Genomic DNA, 17,216 nt, shown 5'->3' with positions numbered 1-17,216 from the left:
ATATATGACGTTCGTCGCGATACGAGTTCGTCGACGTTCTCCAGTTCCGATCTTCACCTCTCCGTGTCTTCTTTCTCATTCGATTTCTTTTCTTTTCATTCCTGCGATACAGCTTTCGCTTCGTCTCGTCTCGTCTCGTCTCGTCCCGTCCCGTCTCGTCTCGTCTCGTCTCGTCTCGTCTCGTCTCGAATCGTCCCGTTCGGCTGTGCCCTCCCGGCACCGTTCCCGTGGCCGATCGTCGATTCGGTGACGACGACGACGCAGCCTCGTCATCGGATCGCGAGGGTATCCTCCGTGATTTCGCGTTCACCGCGAGACGCGGCGACTGTGCTTCTCCGCGTTTTCTTTCTCGAGGCACTCTCGGCCACTCTCTCTTTCGTTCGCGTTCCACGCGTCACTCGCTCTCGTTCGACCGGCAACGCACACGCTTCTCGCCCGTCATCCGCTTCTATCGAAACGATCCTTCGTTATTCCCCCGTCGGCGTGCACGTGTTCGTACACACGCACCGCCGTCCACGTTATCCTCTCTGTATTTACTCTCTCTCTCTCTTTCTCTCTTTCTCTCTCTCTCTTTCTGCGTGTCGGTTCGTCGAGCGTTCGCGTCGCGCGTGTGCGTGTGCATGCTCTCTTGCCCAGTTCTCTTCCACGCCGCTCCGCTCTGCTCAGCGCGCTTCTGTCAGCAGTTGCGTGGCCGCGGGCTCGTTCCGAATTTCTCTCATCTCCCGTTAGTGCAATTCCAGAACCGGACGATAAGCAAGCTCCTCCCTTAGATCCATCGGGTGTCGTCTCGTCGAACGTGCTCGGATCCACGAAATTTAAGTATCGACACGGCCGTTTCAGCCAAAACCGTCGAATGCCTCGATTCCACGGTCACCGTTTCCTCTTTCCGAGTTGCTCGCGACCCGTGTGATTCCTGCACACGTTGGACCGTTGGGGGCATGTAGAGGAACAGGGGCGAAAGCAGAGAGAGAGAGATAGGGAGGGAGGGTGAAAGAGAGAGAGAGAGAGAGAGAGGGAACGGAACCGTCTTCCCGATTCGGGAAATCGACGAGTATCGCCAAGAGGATCTGTCGCGATGAACGCCCCCTCGAAATTGATAGGTGACGGTCGCCGGTTGTTTCGCGGTCGAATCATCGTCGGTCCCGCTGATTCGTGCACACTGATCTCCACCGCGAAACCTGGAAACCACCGCGATCGTCTTCCGACTGGCGACGATCCATCGGGCCGTTACCGACACTGAACAAAGAGGATCTTATCCGGCGACGCGCGAACGGTGAATAGATTAGGGCCGCGGCACCTGGTTCTCGCTGAATCTTTGATCGCGGAACTTGCTCCTCCCGTTTCCGCGTATCCGAGGCGTGCTCAAACTCTAAAGTCTCGCGTTCGCGGTCCATCCTCGCAAGTTGGAGCAGCTACCCCGGTCATGGTCGGACGCGGTCGGCCAGCGTCCACGCGGCCGCGCGGCCACGTGGTTCCCGCGGCTCCAAATTTTCCGCCGCTCTAAATCGAGAGGTCCGCCCGTTATTTTTGGAACTATCGTACCGGGAACCGATTCGCCGATCGGGGCAACTCGGTTTCTCGTCGCGATCAAAATTGGGACGCGAAATAAAAAGCCGGCGCTCCGTTTTCTCCGGTGGCACGAATACCTCCGTCATCTTTTCCGATCGCGTGTAATAACGGCTTTTCGGCGAGGGCCGCGTGCAGGTACGCGTGTACGCTCAGCAGCACGCGTGCGTAATATTCGACACGCGCGTCACGGCGGAGGCCGTTTCTGACCGACGCGGGTTATAAATAAAACGCGCGTCGTGGCCGCGCGGCGGCACCGCGTTACGCTCGAGCCTCCTTCGTGCCGGCGTGTAACGCGACGCGTCAATGAAAATAGAGACAGCATGTCTGGCCCCCGTGGAAACCCTGACTTCGACGCTCGATCGTGGTCCGCGAATCGGCCGGCCGCCGCGCCGCGCCGCGCCGCGCCGTCCCGTCGTGCTTTGCATCGATTTCGGGTCGGCTCTCGGGTTCGTTGAACCACGTGATCTATAGACGAGCTATCCAAATTTCAGAGGCTGCAACCGCCGCGAAGAGAGCCGATCGTTTGCTTCGCGCGTCGTTCCGGGATTTTGGAACTAGCAATCGTCGACGTCGTTTCGACAGTTTCAGTCGGCTAATCGATCGAATCCGTTCGCGATAACGGGCGAGCGCGCGACACCGACAACAGTTTGATCGACGGAACTTTCTAGCGTGTAAAATTTGACAACGCGATAACGCCGTTAATTAGTTTGTTTGCTCGTTACGGGGGTCCAACATTACGAGCAAATAGCAGCAAACACCTGGGCAAAGTATCCGCCGACGCGAAAGTCGCGAGGAACTTTCTGTCAACGATCGATTTCTCCGCGGCTTCTGTTCTCGATTATCTAGAGCGCGAAACACCGACACTCTACCGTACTTGGGAGCAATACCTTCTTTCGAGTATCTCGTCCGACCGTATCCTGTTCGAAGATATCTATTCTCCAGATCGGTTCGACATCCTCGAGATTCGAATAGACCGCCAATTTCGTCGGTCAGGCGCTAGAGCGCGGCAAAGCGCGTCGACCTTTGAAATCGGCTCGAAACTCGTTCACCTAACGACGATTAACCGAATCGATCTCGTTATCCGGCAATGATTCGCGGCCGTCGAGTAGCGTTCGTTCCCGTCCAAGACCGACTGTAAACAATAACGAGTCAATTATCGATCGAGGCTTATCGCAACTAACGCCTCTCGACGCTCGACGATGTCGCGGAAAGTGGAGTAGAGGCTCGACAGCCACTCGAATCGAACACAGGCGACCGGAAAAATAAAAGAATAATTCCTCTGTTTGGAACGGCCCGATAGGATCGGTCCAGGAATTCCGCGCACCGCGCGCCGACTTCGAAAAAACGCGAAGAAAACGAAGATCCGCGCGCGTGTACCCCGCGAAATCGGTCGATAGATAATCTCGATTCGTTCGCAAGGTCTTCGGGTTCCGCCCGCGAGAAATCCGTTAGCTAATTGGCTGGAACGATCATCGCGAACGATCGCGACCGATCTTCGCCCAGGGTGAACGAGGGCCGATATATCACGGCTTGGTCGTTCGGTCGCGCGACGTCGGTTGCTGCCGATCCTGCTGTTCGATCGACGCAACCTCGTCGCGTCCGTTCGAAAGTGGCGGGCCGCGCGCACGCGAGCCACGCGTGAATCCTAAATCGAAATTGTAGAGAGGGGCGCCACCACCGATCGATTCAACCTCCGTGATTCTCTGCCCAGTTTCATGCGCGGTCGAAGCTATCGATCGCTCGGCGTATCGTTTGCGAGAACGTAAAGAGGAGTTTGCATCGTTTGGCTAACTTTTTCCGAATAGGCCGCGCTCGCCGTCGTAGACACCGGGGTAAAGTTCAGAATTATTCCCAGGATCGTGAGGGATCGTTGCGGGACGCAGTCGGCTTGGTCGGCTCCGAAACTTCTCTCTGCAATTTCGATCGAAGGTTGGACGCCGCGATAGGGCTCGCGGTCGCGCATGGTGCGCCGCGAAGCCGGAGAGATATCCTCTCGTCACATTCGAATTTCCTTCGGTGCAGCTCGGTTAGGAAGCAAGAGCGGATTCTGCTGGGGCAACGGTCTACAGGAGTTCCAGGTGGGCGGTCCGAGGCGGGTCGCGGTTCCCGGAGGAAGGAGAGTTCGCGAAGGGACGCGCGCGAATCGTCGGAGGCTCTCGATGTTGAACTGTGATGACCGCGAGCAGCGGTTGGCGGGAAGTGCTCGAAAGCGCCGGGAACCCGGTGGTCGTCGACGTCGCAACTCGGAGGAAGAGACCGAACCGGCGAACAACAACTGAGAAAAACGGGCCGGTGAGAACGGGCCCGGACAGTCTGGTCATTGTCTCGCGGTTCGAGAGCGAACGCCGGCCGAACAACCATTAACCCAGAGAAGAAACGATGAAGCCTCGCCTGGTAGGAGGCGGCAGTTAGCGAGCGTGGGACGATGCCTATCGTCGATTCGGCGGCGCGGCGCGCGGAATAGTCTGTGTTTTCTTGAAAGAGAAACCGCCGGTCTATCGCAGATCCCGCGGCCTCGAACTCGGTGAAAAGCGACGGGAACGGAGCGAGGCCCCGCGCGCGCGCGCGCGCTCGCTCGCGCGCACACCACACGGCCGAGCGAAATCGGAGCAAGTGCAACGCGCGCGAACCCTGCACGATAAACGATAGTGTTCGGTGTTTGGTGTTTGGTGCTCGGTGTGCTCGGTGTGCTCGGTGATCGGTGATCGGTGATTGCTGCTCGCAGCTCGGGATCAGCCCGAGGTTTGTTAGCGCTGCCAGAGGACTGGCAGGAAAGAACAGTGCCGAGGAGCGGTCTATGACGTTACCGTGTGGCTCGCTACGTCACGTTAACGGTAACGGTAACCCTCGTACACAACACGCACGCGACCTAGTCGGCGCAGCGGTGCGGAGCGGAGCAAGTGGAGAGCGAGCGGCTAGTGAGCGAGCGCCTCGAGGAATTTAAAAGTGAAACTGTGACGATCCACCGGCACTCCACGCGTTTCCCCCTTCTCCTATTTGCTACCGTTCCTACTGCCTCTAGACGTCGTTGGCGCGTCGTCTTCTTTTTCTCCCACCGCTTTTGTCTCCTCTCTCTCTCTCTCTCTCTCTCCATCTCTCTCCCTCCATATATCTCTCTCTTCGTTTCCTCCTTCCCTTCGTCGACCGTGTCTCTCGGTTGCCACCGCTTCTTCTTGTTGCTGTTCGTCGTTTCCACGCCTTTGCCTCTTTCTTGGCTTTCTTTCCGTTCACCGGCGCCTCCTCTCTACCCCCCCCCCCCCATCCGCCCCCGTCCTCCCTGTCCCGCTTCGCCTCCCAACCTCGTCCTCGGTCATCGCGATCGTGACACGGAAGGGAACGCGACGCCGCCGCCGCCGCCGCCACCGCCGCAGCCGTGAAGTGAAAGTGATCGACGTTACGATTTTCCTGTCTAGCGATCCTCCCGGGGTCGCCCGCGACAGGTCCGCAAGATCATCCGCGAGAATGGCACGCAGGTGCGAGCCGGGGAGCAGCTGAAAGTGGGCGACGATTGCCCAGCCCGGTGTCGTCCAGGCTCCCGAGCACTTCCGGAACAGCCGGTGGGGGAATAGGCTACGCTAACAGCTGGCGCTCGCGTTGATGGCCGATCATCGACGAACTAAAAATGTAAGTTGCACTATATACACAACATATGCGCGCGTTCGTTGAACCCGTTCGATCCCGGGCCGGCGTCCGCCGCTCTAGCCCGGTCCCCGCGAGCGCCGATCGGGGATGATCGAACGGTGCCCGGCCATTCATGTTTTTAATCGCTGCGAAGAATCGTTTATCCAAGAACCCAGCCGTTTCTCTTCGTGATCGAAGACCGACTCGATTACGTCGACGATTTATGTCTTTGCGCGAGCACGTCGGTTATGTCAGGTTCTGCCTCTTTCTTTTCTTTCCGAGAGAAAGAGAGTGTGCGAGAGAGAGAGAGAGAGAGAGAGAGAGAGAGAGAGAGAGAGGGAGAGACGGTGACCTCTCCTGGACTAGATCGTTGATCTAGAACCCGACCTGTGAGATTTTAACACGCTTTCGATTGACCATGGTTAGGTTTGTTTACTGGTCCGAACCCTGTTCGAAAACGGGAGGTTGTTATATTTTCCTTGGCGATTTTTGTACGTCGCATACGGAAGTTGGAGTCGTCGTTAGCAATTTTTGGCATCCAAACTTTATCCAATTAATGCAGCGTACCCCCAAACCAGATGCAGTGTACTCGAATACCGAACACCTTGGATCGAACCATAGCCATATTTCGATGCTACACCTGGACTTTTGTGGCTGACTGTAAATGTAAACCAACGAATACATTCGGATTAGAAATCCGACTAGCCTTATCTACCGACGTCGTTCCAATCGAAAAACGTAGCCTCGTGCGCGAGCAATGAATTTCATCGGTGCGGTTTTAGTCGAAGAGAGCCTGTTCGGTGGCGGTCGGGGCGCCGAGGGTTGACGATCCAACAATCTAATTCGGTCGCGTAACGCGACGTCGTTACCTAACGCCGGCGAAAAAGTGGAAAAGAGCGTTCGCGATTCTAATGTACCGTTGCGGGCCCCTTGGAAAAGAGCAGAAAGGAGCTCGGCTCCCGCGATAGAAAGGAAAGGAAGCGGATTGAAACGGGCTCTAGGCAGCGGCTCGCACGGCTGGATCGAGTTTCACTTCTTCACTGTCTCTTTTCGCGACTCGTTTTCGCGTGCTCGAAGAAGGAAGCGTTTCCCTTGCCGTGGAAAGGGAACTCGCGGATCCCCCCTCTAGTCTCGATTCCTTTCGGAACGATCGCCGATTCACGGGCAAACTCTTTCGAGCGACTGCATTCCCATCGGTTTCTCCAATCCCTTTTCTCTGCTTAAAATTCACCAACGTACGATCTCGAAACTCTGGCCTGTTTTTCAAAAACATTATTTTTATTTCATTTGAATTTGCTATAAAGATCCGCAGCCTAGTTACAAATGAACAACCGTATGTTCTAAACTGGGGGAATAATAGACAACGCCTGAATTTTTGGCCTGGAGAAACAATTGAAGGATTCCTCGATCGAAGTCGACAGCGCGATCGAAGCTCGGTGATTTTGAAAGTTGGCGAGTCTGGCTCCGACCGAATGAATTCGAGAATATGGGACTGGCCCCGACAACGGCAACGGCAACGGCAACGGAAACGTAATTTCGAACGGATTCGACCGATTTCCTCGAAACCCGATGCGGCGGACAATAGCGAGTGGACTTGGCCGAATTGGTTGATAAAATGTGTGCTTGGCCGAGATTCTTGAATAAAACGTCGCAGACGCACTCGACGCTCATCTGGTTACATTTCAATACGACTCGTTTCGTTTCGGATCGACGTCGCGGTGAATCAAAGTTGCTCTTCTAAAAGCTTCGGAAATGAAACTTTGTTCTTCGTTTGTAGACCTTTCTTCGCTATTCGGTCAAAGTATTGTTCTAATAGAGCGATACGGAATCGGACAATTTATCTTTCGAGTAGGCAAAGATAGGAAAAGCGGGAAACGTAATGCGACTTATCTTTCGCGAGGTGATTCCAAGTAGCGCTAGACGTCCGTATCCTTATCTTATTATTATGAACCTGCTTGGCTGTGCGAGTCATTTGATCGATGGTGGCATAACTCGCAGTCCATCGTAGACGATGTAAAAGAAAGATCGCAATCGATGGATTCATTCGCGACAGTTATCTCGCGCGTACCCAATTAACGATCGATTTAGGCACGCCATTGCAAGACGACCGTTTCTCGATTTTCACCGAACATTTCCCTCGGGCAAGAAAACCGCCCCAATTTCAATTTCGTAGGATTGAAATCACGATCGGAGCAATCTGCGGCCGAATGTGCGTACACGGCCGCGCTGCTGCAAAAACTCGGACACGATCACCGTTCCGGCGATAACGGGCGGCGCGAAACCGCGATGGAAAAACGTCGATCGCAAGAAGCGATCGTTGAACGATCGTCGAAAGTTCACGCGACCGCGAGAATGCTCGTAAGGGCGGGCGGGGGTTGGGGGGGGGCGCACACGAGGGTGTAAAAAGATCGTGCAGATTCAACGGGGTGGGTTGCGCGTATCGACTGGGGGATGTCAACGGCGCGGCGGAAGGGCTAGGGCTGGTTAATTTCGTATCGACGAGCACCTACGCGTCGTGTGCCGGCGGCAGGAGGGCGGCAGGGCGACAGGGCGGCAGGGCGGCAGGGCGGCAGGGCGGCGCGGCGGCGCGGCGGCCCCGCAGAAATGCCCGCGCGTATGTAGGTTAATCCGCGCTCGATGGGAATCGACCTGCGGAGGAATCGCGACACGGGTCAGGTTAACGAATGGGGTAGGTTAGGAACGTGCCAATCTCGGCAGCGCACATGGCGCGCCATACCTGCCGCGTTTCTCTCTTTCTTTCTTTCCTCCTTTCCTCCCCCTGTTCAACCCTTCCGACGCGACGAACGAGACGCGCGCTCGCCTGCGAACCTCCCGCCTCTGTACGTGCGTCGACGCCTTGGTCGCCGGGTTGACCGATCCAAAATTATATTACATTAAAATGTTTCGTTATCGGTTCGCGTTGGAAAGTGTTCGCCGCTCTGGGCGGAAACCCGCTGCAGACGCATCCCGTATATCTTACCATAATTTTCTGTTCAACCACGCGATCGACTCCCGTTACGTCCGCGCGAAATAACTCGAAACAGCGGAACGCTTCGACCAGAATCGCGATGAGAAAAAGGAAACGCGCATCGGCCCGAACGACGACGCTCGTCGAGGGAACTACAATTTCGACGGCGTGGCTAACGCTAACCAGTCATTTATGTCACGACCAGAACCAATGATAAATAACAAAGGAACCGGAGAAACCTGAAAAATCGATCGGGCGCGGAATTCTTATTTGGTTTGGTTGCGCAATAGCGCCGATCCGATTTAAACGATTGTTTTTTGCTCGAGTTTCGGATTGTGTCAGTGTTTCCAATTAAAGTAAAAGCGTCTTAATTATTGCATTTCCGTTTGACAGTTATTACGGGATTCTTGTAATCGTTTCAGGATCGCGTAGTCGTTGGAAAGGTTAAATGATTTTTCTAACGCAACGCGGTTCACTCTGTTTTTTCGGAAAGCTTGCTTTTACTAGCTTTAATTCCAAATAATAGTTCTCTCAAGAATTCTAGAATATCTGTAATCTTTTCCGCAGGTTTCCCATTAAATTGGGACCTTAATGAAAACAGATAATAAAGGTAACAATGCTGTTATGTAACGCGACAGGAACAGCTCGTTGGACACTCCATGTAAGTAGGTATCTCTCCGAAGCTCTTAAAATCTTTTCCTGAAGCACCGCGAAAGAATAAACTCTGCCCACGTTACAATGGCAACCCGGAAGCGTGAATCACGTGTATTACGAGACAATAAACAGTACTTTTTACGTGTTCCATGGCTCATTAGGACTTGGGTAGGAATTGTTAAGTTCCTGGGCGTGTCGGTTTCACGCACACGACGCAACCCGACTTTCTCAAGCTCTCCATTCTTGTCGCAAACGATCCACATCGATGACGCGCGTCCGTGTACGCGTGCGAACACGTTTCCACACGTTTCCATACCCAATGGAAACAATCTTTTTCCCGAATGGAACGTGTACCTTTTTTTTTTCTTGCCAGGGCCTCTTTCAGCCCGTTTCATCCTCCCGTTTCGCGCGGCCCGATAATACCATTCTCCTAATGATTCATACACGTGCCAACGATACTTCCTACGGCACGAAACGTTCAATAGCTGGCCGGCGACTTGATTTACAATCTCATTGTATTTGTCGCGGATGTTCGCCGGCGGTGTGCAAGGTGTCCCGGAAGTTGGTTCGCCGGGAATCTTCGGGTCGCGTGTTTCGGTGGGGAAAAATGACCTCGTAACTGAAATCGGTCCGTTCGAGCAGGGACCGACCATGAAAACGGTCGGGTACTTCGACCTCGCCTTTTCAACTCGCCGCAAAATTGGTAGACGCTGCGATCATCGAGTATGCGCATTTTCAAAAAAACAATAACTTCTTTCAAGTTGGAGACTTTAGAGCATCGGTAACTAAACCACTTTGACTATAGACTCCTCAATGACGAACAATCCTCGTCTCGTTTCGGGTTAAAAATAAATTGGCAAGACCTAGCCGAAAAGCCGCATCTTCGCATGCGCCCAAAACGATCCAGCCGACGAAGCGTCAATCGATGCAACTCGCGAACGCGAAACGAGGTTCGCAGCCACGATGACTCAACTTGAAACCGAAACGAAAGACGTTGCAGTCGATCGATATCGGTAGCTGTGGTCGTGGAGAGCGCGGCCTTCTATCGGGAATGGCGAGAAAATGTCTAACAGGAGCGATCGCGGTATCGATAAAAGTGACAACGAGGCCTCGTTAGGGGTCGAATCGCGGAACTCGGGGCTCGATCAATCATACGACTCTAACTGCGCTCCAATCAGCTAACAAATTTTTCCCAGGGAACAATGAACTCTCGGCTTAGCCAGACTTCCGTCGTAAAACCGATACGTCTGGTCATAGGAGCGGCGCGGTGGTAACCGAGACGCGTCTGGCCTCCGTTTTCACGTCACCGCCGCCGCCGCCGACGACGACGACGACGATGGCAACGGCGACGGCGGCGAGGATGGTCGGTTTTCTAGAGCTGGGCGAGCGTCGGTCGGTGGAATAGAAAGACGGGCGCAACGCGCGTCCAATCCTCCACTTGCTCGAGCAGTTGGAAAACTCGCGCGTAATCGCAAGTCCCGTGTTTCGTTGGTTTTCGGTATTGGCCTCGGTCGGCCGGAGCCGAGTTGCGTGCGAAGCCGCGTCCGAACGAGCGAGCGAGCGGGCGCGCGAGCGAACCGAATGGGTGGTTCGTCGGGGAGATCGAAAGCCGAGAGGAGCTCGTCGCAAGAGAGGCGAGAAGAGGCCTGTTGGAACGGAGATCGAAACAAATCGTGCGAGGAAGACGCACGGAACAGCGGGAAAGACGGAGACGGAGCGCGAGTACGCATGGACGGTTCCCGGAGGGGAGGGAGACGCCGAGAGAGAAGGACAAAGCTCGATCTGTACGGTAGCGGGGCGCTACTCGTAGTATCGGTGTGTGTCGCGCTTCGCGCTGGAGGCCGGCCGAGGTCGACGTCCGCTGGCTCGGCCATTTCCGCGCCCGCTCGGGCTCGCTCGGCACTAGGTCAGTGATGGAGTCACTGGCCGCCCCGAGCGTCGAGGCAATGACACCGAGCACGCCGTTGCTGCCACCGAACGACCCCCACCCGGCCTACGCCACTGCCGCCCCTCGCTCGCTCGCTCGCTCGCTCGCTCACCGTTCCCCTACCCGCGTTCCGAGTTCCGAGCGCGAACACACGCCGTCCCCACCGCCGCCGTGCCCCTAGTTGCCCACGCCCGTCCCACCGCGCTCCTCGCGAGCCGGCCGACACCGGAGCGAGCAGCGCCCCCGCACATGCAACGATCGTCCTCCGATCGAGAGCGCGTATGTAATCGGTTTACTCGCACGGCCACGCCATTGCCTTGGCCGCTCGCGCGACTATGCAAAAACAAACCGGCCGGGCCGCGCGAGGCCCGCCTTCCCTCGAGAATGGATCCGACGCTGTTGGAAAAGGGCTGTCCGTGCTTTTACTGCGATTTCCGATCCATCGCGCGCCGCCGCCGCCGCCGCCGAGCTTTCCTTCCCCCGTGTTTCCATTTTCAAGGAAAACGAGCCTGCTAACTGCTGCCCTATAGCCTGCCTCGGATAGATTAATTTCAGCGTTGGGTTCGAACGTTTCGAATGTCGGGAACAGGGCAGGGCTATTATACCGAACGCTCGCTACTTTTACCCTTACTGTCGGCATCTATAGAGATTTTCTCCACTCGCGTTCGAACGCTCGTCCATTTTTCAAGATACTTGTCACAAGTTTTTGGCCATTAAATTCCAACTAACGGAACGTGGAAAATATTTGACCGAATTAGCGAATATCTCTGAAATTAGCTGGATATTTCTTCGAAAGGAAAAACAGTTCCGAGCACGCAGGATGTCCCCACATATTTCGAACAATAAAATGCTGTAGTTAATACTGTACGAAGAAACGAACAGAAAATGTAGAATACACTTTTCCCATGCGACGCTTTGTTCGCATGGAAAATAGGCATTGAAGTTCGTAGGGACGTATGCCGTAATGGCACTGCCATTTAGTCGGCACGGCTAACGCGTCTGTTCGTGACTAACCGTTTCTACTTGTTGTACAGAAGCTGGCGCGCGTAATCAGAACCGCTTCGACTGCTGCGTAGGTATTGATTTTAGCGTAAAATGTGTCAAATGAAAGTTCAGCGTTACCAACTAGGGGGTGGTAATCTCACCGAATTAATTTTTTTACGAATGGACGGAACCGTTTCTTCAAATGGAACCATACATTTTGAATCGCGGTGATCGTCCCAATTCGCACTTCCTTCTAAAAAGATATTAATCCCTACCAGGAAATCGTTGGTTTCTAAGATATCAAACATTTAATTATTCAACGTTATACGACCCAACGTACGCGCGAAAGCCTTTCGGTCGTCGAGACCGAAGGGGTTAATGAGTTCGGTTTCGTGTAATCATGATTAAACTGCAAAGTTTATGCATTTGCAGCATATATGCGAGAACCGTTTCTCCAGATAGCTACGTACACACGGCTCGACGCAATAATAAACTATGCCCGTTTCTTAATCAACGTGTATTTTCCTAGGGACGTTTATAGCAAGACCGCGCGCGTCTTCCTCGTTCGGATCCTCTGACTCGAGTCCGGAATAGACGCTGCGCGCAGCTCGAGCGAATCGATCCTCGTCGATCCCCACCCTCGCAGGATCATTGTTGCTTCCCTGGGCAAGTCGACCAGAGAAAGTGTCCTCGCCGCAACTATTTTTCTTTCGTTTTAACCGGGCACGTGGAGGTCACTCGACAACGTTGACAAAGAGTTGTCGTCGGTAGCCTGCGACTCGGTCGTCCTCGCTTTCATCGGATCTCCGATCTGTACTTCTTGAAAACAATGATCTTCTCGGAGAGGTCAGAACGCTTGTATAAAAAAAGAGTTTGCTTATCGCGGAGGAGCGTCGAAGATCGTTCCGGACGCATAGGCCGTTTCCGATGGGCGGAGAAGTATGCCGAAGCTATGGTCGTAAACTATTTCTACAGCGGCGCAACGTCCACGTTCTCTCGGCTGGTTATCCGGCGAATACGACCAGGGCCGCGTTAAGCTTTCCGTAGGCCCTGGACAGTTTTCCATTCTCCCCTGCTTCCCTCGACGCATCATCGGGAACAGATGTCATCCGGGAGCCTGTTTTCATAGGCCCCGGGTACACTCCGTTCAAAGTACCTAATGGATAGGCACGCTTCCAATAATGGCCCCTATGTCAGGAATAAGGTCCCTTTATCATTCGAGCCGAGTCTAAACGAGTCTAAACGCGGAGTAGCGTTAAGGTGTGGTCAGAAAATCTGCAGGTGACGCTTCGCGGCACGTGTAACCCGAGGTTACTCCGATGGCAGGCTCGCCGTAGACCCCACCGAGTCTCTTGCCCCATGTTGCGACAGTTTGCTAGCACCGATGCTAATTTCAATTATAGTTCAAAGTGTCTATTATCGATATCCATCATCGGACCGCGAACCAGTGTAGCGAGGACGCTACGGCGGACAAACTTTTACATCGTCGACGTTGAAACGATTTCTAAAGTTACCCCGCCGAGACTGCACGCCGTGCGAAAATTACACGCGACGCGCCGCGACGCGACGGGGGAGCAAGTACGAAGAACGCCGATCGATGACAATTGACCGGGATCCGGCGTGCCATTCGATCAACAGAGGGGAAAGTAAAGTCGAGAAACAATGTACGAAACGCGCAGCACCCCTCGACCCCTCGCGATGGTAAACACCGTTTGTTAACGGAAGCGGAGAGCAGCCGTACAAGTGCTACTTTCCAGCAGAAATCGACGAAACACGGACTAAACTCGATACGCTGGTCTCGATACGTCTCCTCGTTCCAGTTGCGGCGCTCCCGTGGATACTGCTCGTGGCAATCCGTCTTGTTCGAGATCGAGCGGGGCGATCCTTCCCGCGCGTCGATACAAAGGTGTCGTATCCTCGATTCGCCGCGGAACCAAATTACCAGCCTTTACCTCGACGCGCTACTTGCCACCGTTCGCGGGCTGTTGCAATTGTAGAAAGTAGTCCGGAGATCACGGTGGGATTCCCGCGCTGATCAATAGTATCACATTTGGACGGCGGCACGCTCCGTCTATTAACGCTGAAATTCCGATGAGGAAGGATTTTGCAAATTGGCCCTAAAAAGACAACGGCTAGAGAATAAAACTCGAAGCAAGCCAGAGAAACGTAGTCGCGTCGAGATCGTCGAGACAGTTTGAGGGAGGAGATGAGAGGAAGAACGCTCGGTAATATCATCGTCATTTGCGTTAGCAAGCACGAGCTTAATTATCCGCTGCTTCAGAATCTCCGTAGGAGTAGACGCTAATTCGATTGGCTGCTGGAAACGATCGCTTCGCAACCACGAGGAGCCACTACAAATTGTAATTCGTTAGATGATGACGATCGATGACGTCTGGTCTGCGAGAAATTATATCGATGGGACTATACAGCGTTCTCGAGAATCTCCAACCACCTTTAACTATTAATTATTATATTTTGGCAACCGGAACGCTGAAATACAAGAGACTCCTCATTTTCTGTTTCCTCGAATCGATTGCTCCAGTATGTGGCAACTACGCGAATAGCTCGCAGAGGGGCCTTGACATTTAGCAGTTCGTTCGTTAGACCGATAAAAGTCTATATATACTCCTCCGAGATCTATAAATTCGTAGATAAAAATCTGTGCGGAGCATGTTCGTTGGAGACGATCGCTGGAGATGACGCGTAGGCAAACGTTTAGACACTTATTCCATACATCCAACCGCGTTATGTCTATAATTAATCGATCCGATAGCTTTCCGAGGTCTGTCGGTCACTGGAACAACATGTAGGCTTTCATTCGTCGAGTTCCTTTCGATCTTCCTCGGAAGAAGAAATTTCGTTTCAACTGGAATGCAGCCGTTCGTTCCAGCAGGTATTTTCGTTCCGAAGTAAACGTAACGTTTATAGATAAGACCGACCATCGTCGTTTATTCGGATGTTTGGACATTGACCGCGCGTTAGTCCGAGATAGCACCTTATTACGTGGCTGATAATGCTTTCGTTGACTTAGGATCGGCAAGTGGTCCGGTTAGACGATCAACGAAGCATCGACGCGGCGGTGTTGTCGACCTCGTATTCGGAATTGGTTTCCGTAGGCTCCCCCGGTGTGTGCGAGTCTCCGCGCACGTGTTATATCATCGCGCGAGATCATTGAGCAACGTCGGACGTCGGACGTCGGACGTTGGACGCAGCATTCCTGAACCCTGGCGTGCCGTTTGCTTCAATTTCATCGAAAAGTCATCCCCTCGTTTTAATCAGATTTTTATTGTAGTTGTTCGAGTCATTTTATTGAAGCGCAAAGAAACTATTATGTATAGAGGAAGAAGAACGAAATACAAAGTACAATATGTTGTCGGAAAGATCGAAAGAATGCATTCGTAGATTTTGACTACAGAGAAATAGCTGCAGCAATTGGAACGTTGTCGCGTTAATAAACGAATGTTCTTCGAAGATAGCTTCGAACGTAGAGAAAGATAATAATACCGAAACGTTGACTTCGTAAACATCCGCGCGAAGTTATAGGTCAATTCGATGCAATCGAGTTACAGATAAATATTTTCGCTTATTTGAATGTCAACTTTGATCCAATATAATTCGGTAATTATTAATTCGACTTGTCACGTTTCCTTCGTCGCAAGAAATTGTTAAATATATGCTATTTCAGATAAGCCAGAGTTAACTTTTCCGCGTTCGTGTAGAAATTCCGTTTTAAAAGATAAGTCAGAAATTGAAACGTTCGAGGTGCTACGCGTTTCTCTTTTCCAAAGTTTAAGAAAGCAACGCGAAATACTAAACGTCGTCGAAACTTCGCGAAATGTCAAACATGCGTCGAACTAACGTCAAAAAGCAAAATTAACAAGATATCGTTCAAGCGGCCGATGAATATTTAACCACCGCCGTTGTAGTCTAGTTTATATTTTTGCTATCGAAATCGATTTCACTTTTCAAGTGCAGCGTTCTATCGTCCGAACGTTTGAAGTCGCTCGAATAATCTTGAGCGGCATTATGTGTGAAATGTATGCGGTGTATTACCATATAGTGAATGGACTCCGGCAGGCACTCGTTCCATGCCGTTGATACACTTCGCGACACGGTTACTATCTACTTTGATCCGGTGAAAAAACTGCCGGCTAGAAAGCAACTTACACACCGTCGTCGATCGACTCGGAAATTTCGTGGATCGAAACGGAAAAGAAAGAGTTGGCGCTTATTTTCTAACCCGATTCCGACTTCTGCTTCGTCAGAAATATTTAGGTCTTCGTTAAAAAACGCGTTACAAGTTGTATCACACCAAAGAGATGGTGGCGCAGAGCGACCCGTGTGCGGGACCCGGTAAAAAATTACATAAATCGTGGTTTATTAATCTGCCATTGGCAATTAACCGGCGCGTGGTAGAATGCTTCTTCTCCCCTTTACTTCGATTCTACCCACGTGATTGTCCTCCTATCGAGCACCGGTTACTTCGAACGGTATGCAGATCGGCCGGCTACAAGGTCACCATTATTGCTACAATTAATTTTAATTGTCGTTTCGGGTGAACGGATCGCCGTCGCCGGATGAAACGTTCGAGCGTCGCACGCCTCCCGCCTCCCGCCTGCCTCGAAACGATTTATCATTTTTCGATTTCGCAACGCGTTCCGAATTCCGAATCTATCTAGTAGTCGGCTCTCTACGTTCCCGAAAACATTGCGGCCGCCGGTAATCTTCCGCTCGCGGTCTAGCTTCATTCATCCGTCGGGCGAAGATACGTCAACACGTTTCGTTCGTTTCGTGTTCCGTGGACTTGTGTCGGTTCGCGCGCGCGCGAAATCTGGTTCGGCAAGCAGCGTTATCAATTAATTCGTGAGTTTGCACATTTCGTCTGTTTATAAATGCTCCGGCTACAGATTATTCCCGCGGTTACATCAGAGCGGGTCGTCGAACTCTTCCTCGTGCAGCGACCTTCGCCGAAACGGTGTCGGATCCGTTCTTCGTTTCTATACTCACCGTCAACCAATTCGTTCTATCGTGTAAGAAAATTGAAAAATATCCAACGGTTGTGTTGCAGTTTTCGCGGTCTACGATCAGCAAACGTTCGTGGTCATAGATATCGATACGAGTCGAACTTGGCCTAGTTGTTCGCGATATTGTAACGCGTATGTAAATATTTTGAAACTTTCGAGAAGCGCAAAATTTACGAAAGGTCACGAAACGACTAAAATTATTGAGCCGAGACGAAAACGTTGCTTCTTTACCAGGGAATAAATTAAACGTTTGTCTCGACTATTTCAATTGTTGTTACCCAATTCTTTAAATTATACAAATCTTTCGGCTTTCAAATATTTTTGGCCGCGTCTTCTCTGACGTTTGGCGAATAATTTTCAATGTCGGCACGGTTTTGTCGTCGTCGTCGTCGTCGTCGTCGTCGCCATCGAAAAGTAATCCAAAACTAAACGTGCTTTTCATTCGATTCCTCGATTGGACGATGAATCG

The 17,216-nt window shown here is 52.4% G+C and overlaps 1 protein-coding gene across 1 annotated transcript in view; it reads left to right on the top strand.

Moving 5' to 3' along the window:
• Positions 1 to 5,137: 5,137 nt before the first annotated feature.
• The window catches only part of Hr4 (nuclear hormone receptor 4), a 142,606-nt gene continuing 130,527 nt past the window's right edge, over positions 5,138 to 17,216 (top strand). Inside the window, exon 1 of the mRNA XM_078188544.1 lies at positions 5,138 to 5,193. The gene's annotated coding sequence lies outside the window, so the exon portion shown is untranslated. The remainder of the gene's footprint in view (positions 5,194 to 17,216) is intronic.

This window comes from Augochlora pura, chromosome 8 (genome assembly GCF_028453695.1).
Source record: "Augochlora pura isolate Apur16 chromosome 8, APUR_v2.2.1, whole genome shotgun sequence".
Lineage (NCBI taxonomy): Eukaryota > Metazoa > Arthropoda > Insecta > Hymenoptera > Halictidae > Augochlora > Augochlora pura.
The sequence above is the reverse complement of the archived record's forward strand: the minus strand, read 5'-3'. Positions and strand labels throughout refer to the sequence as shown.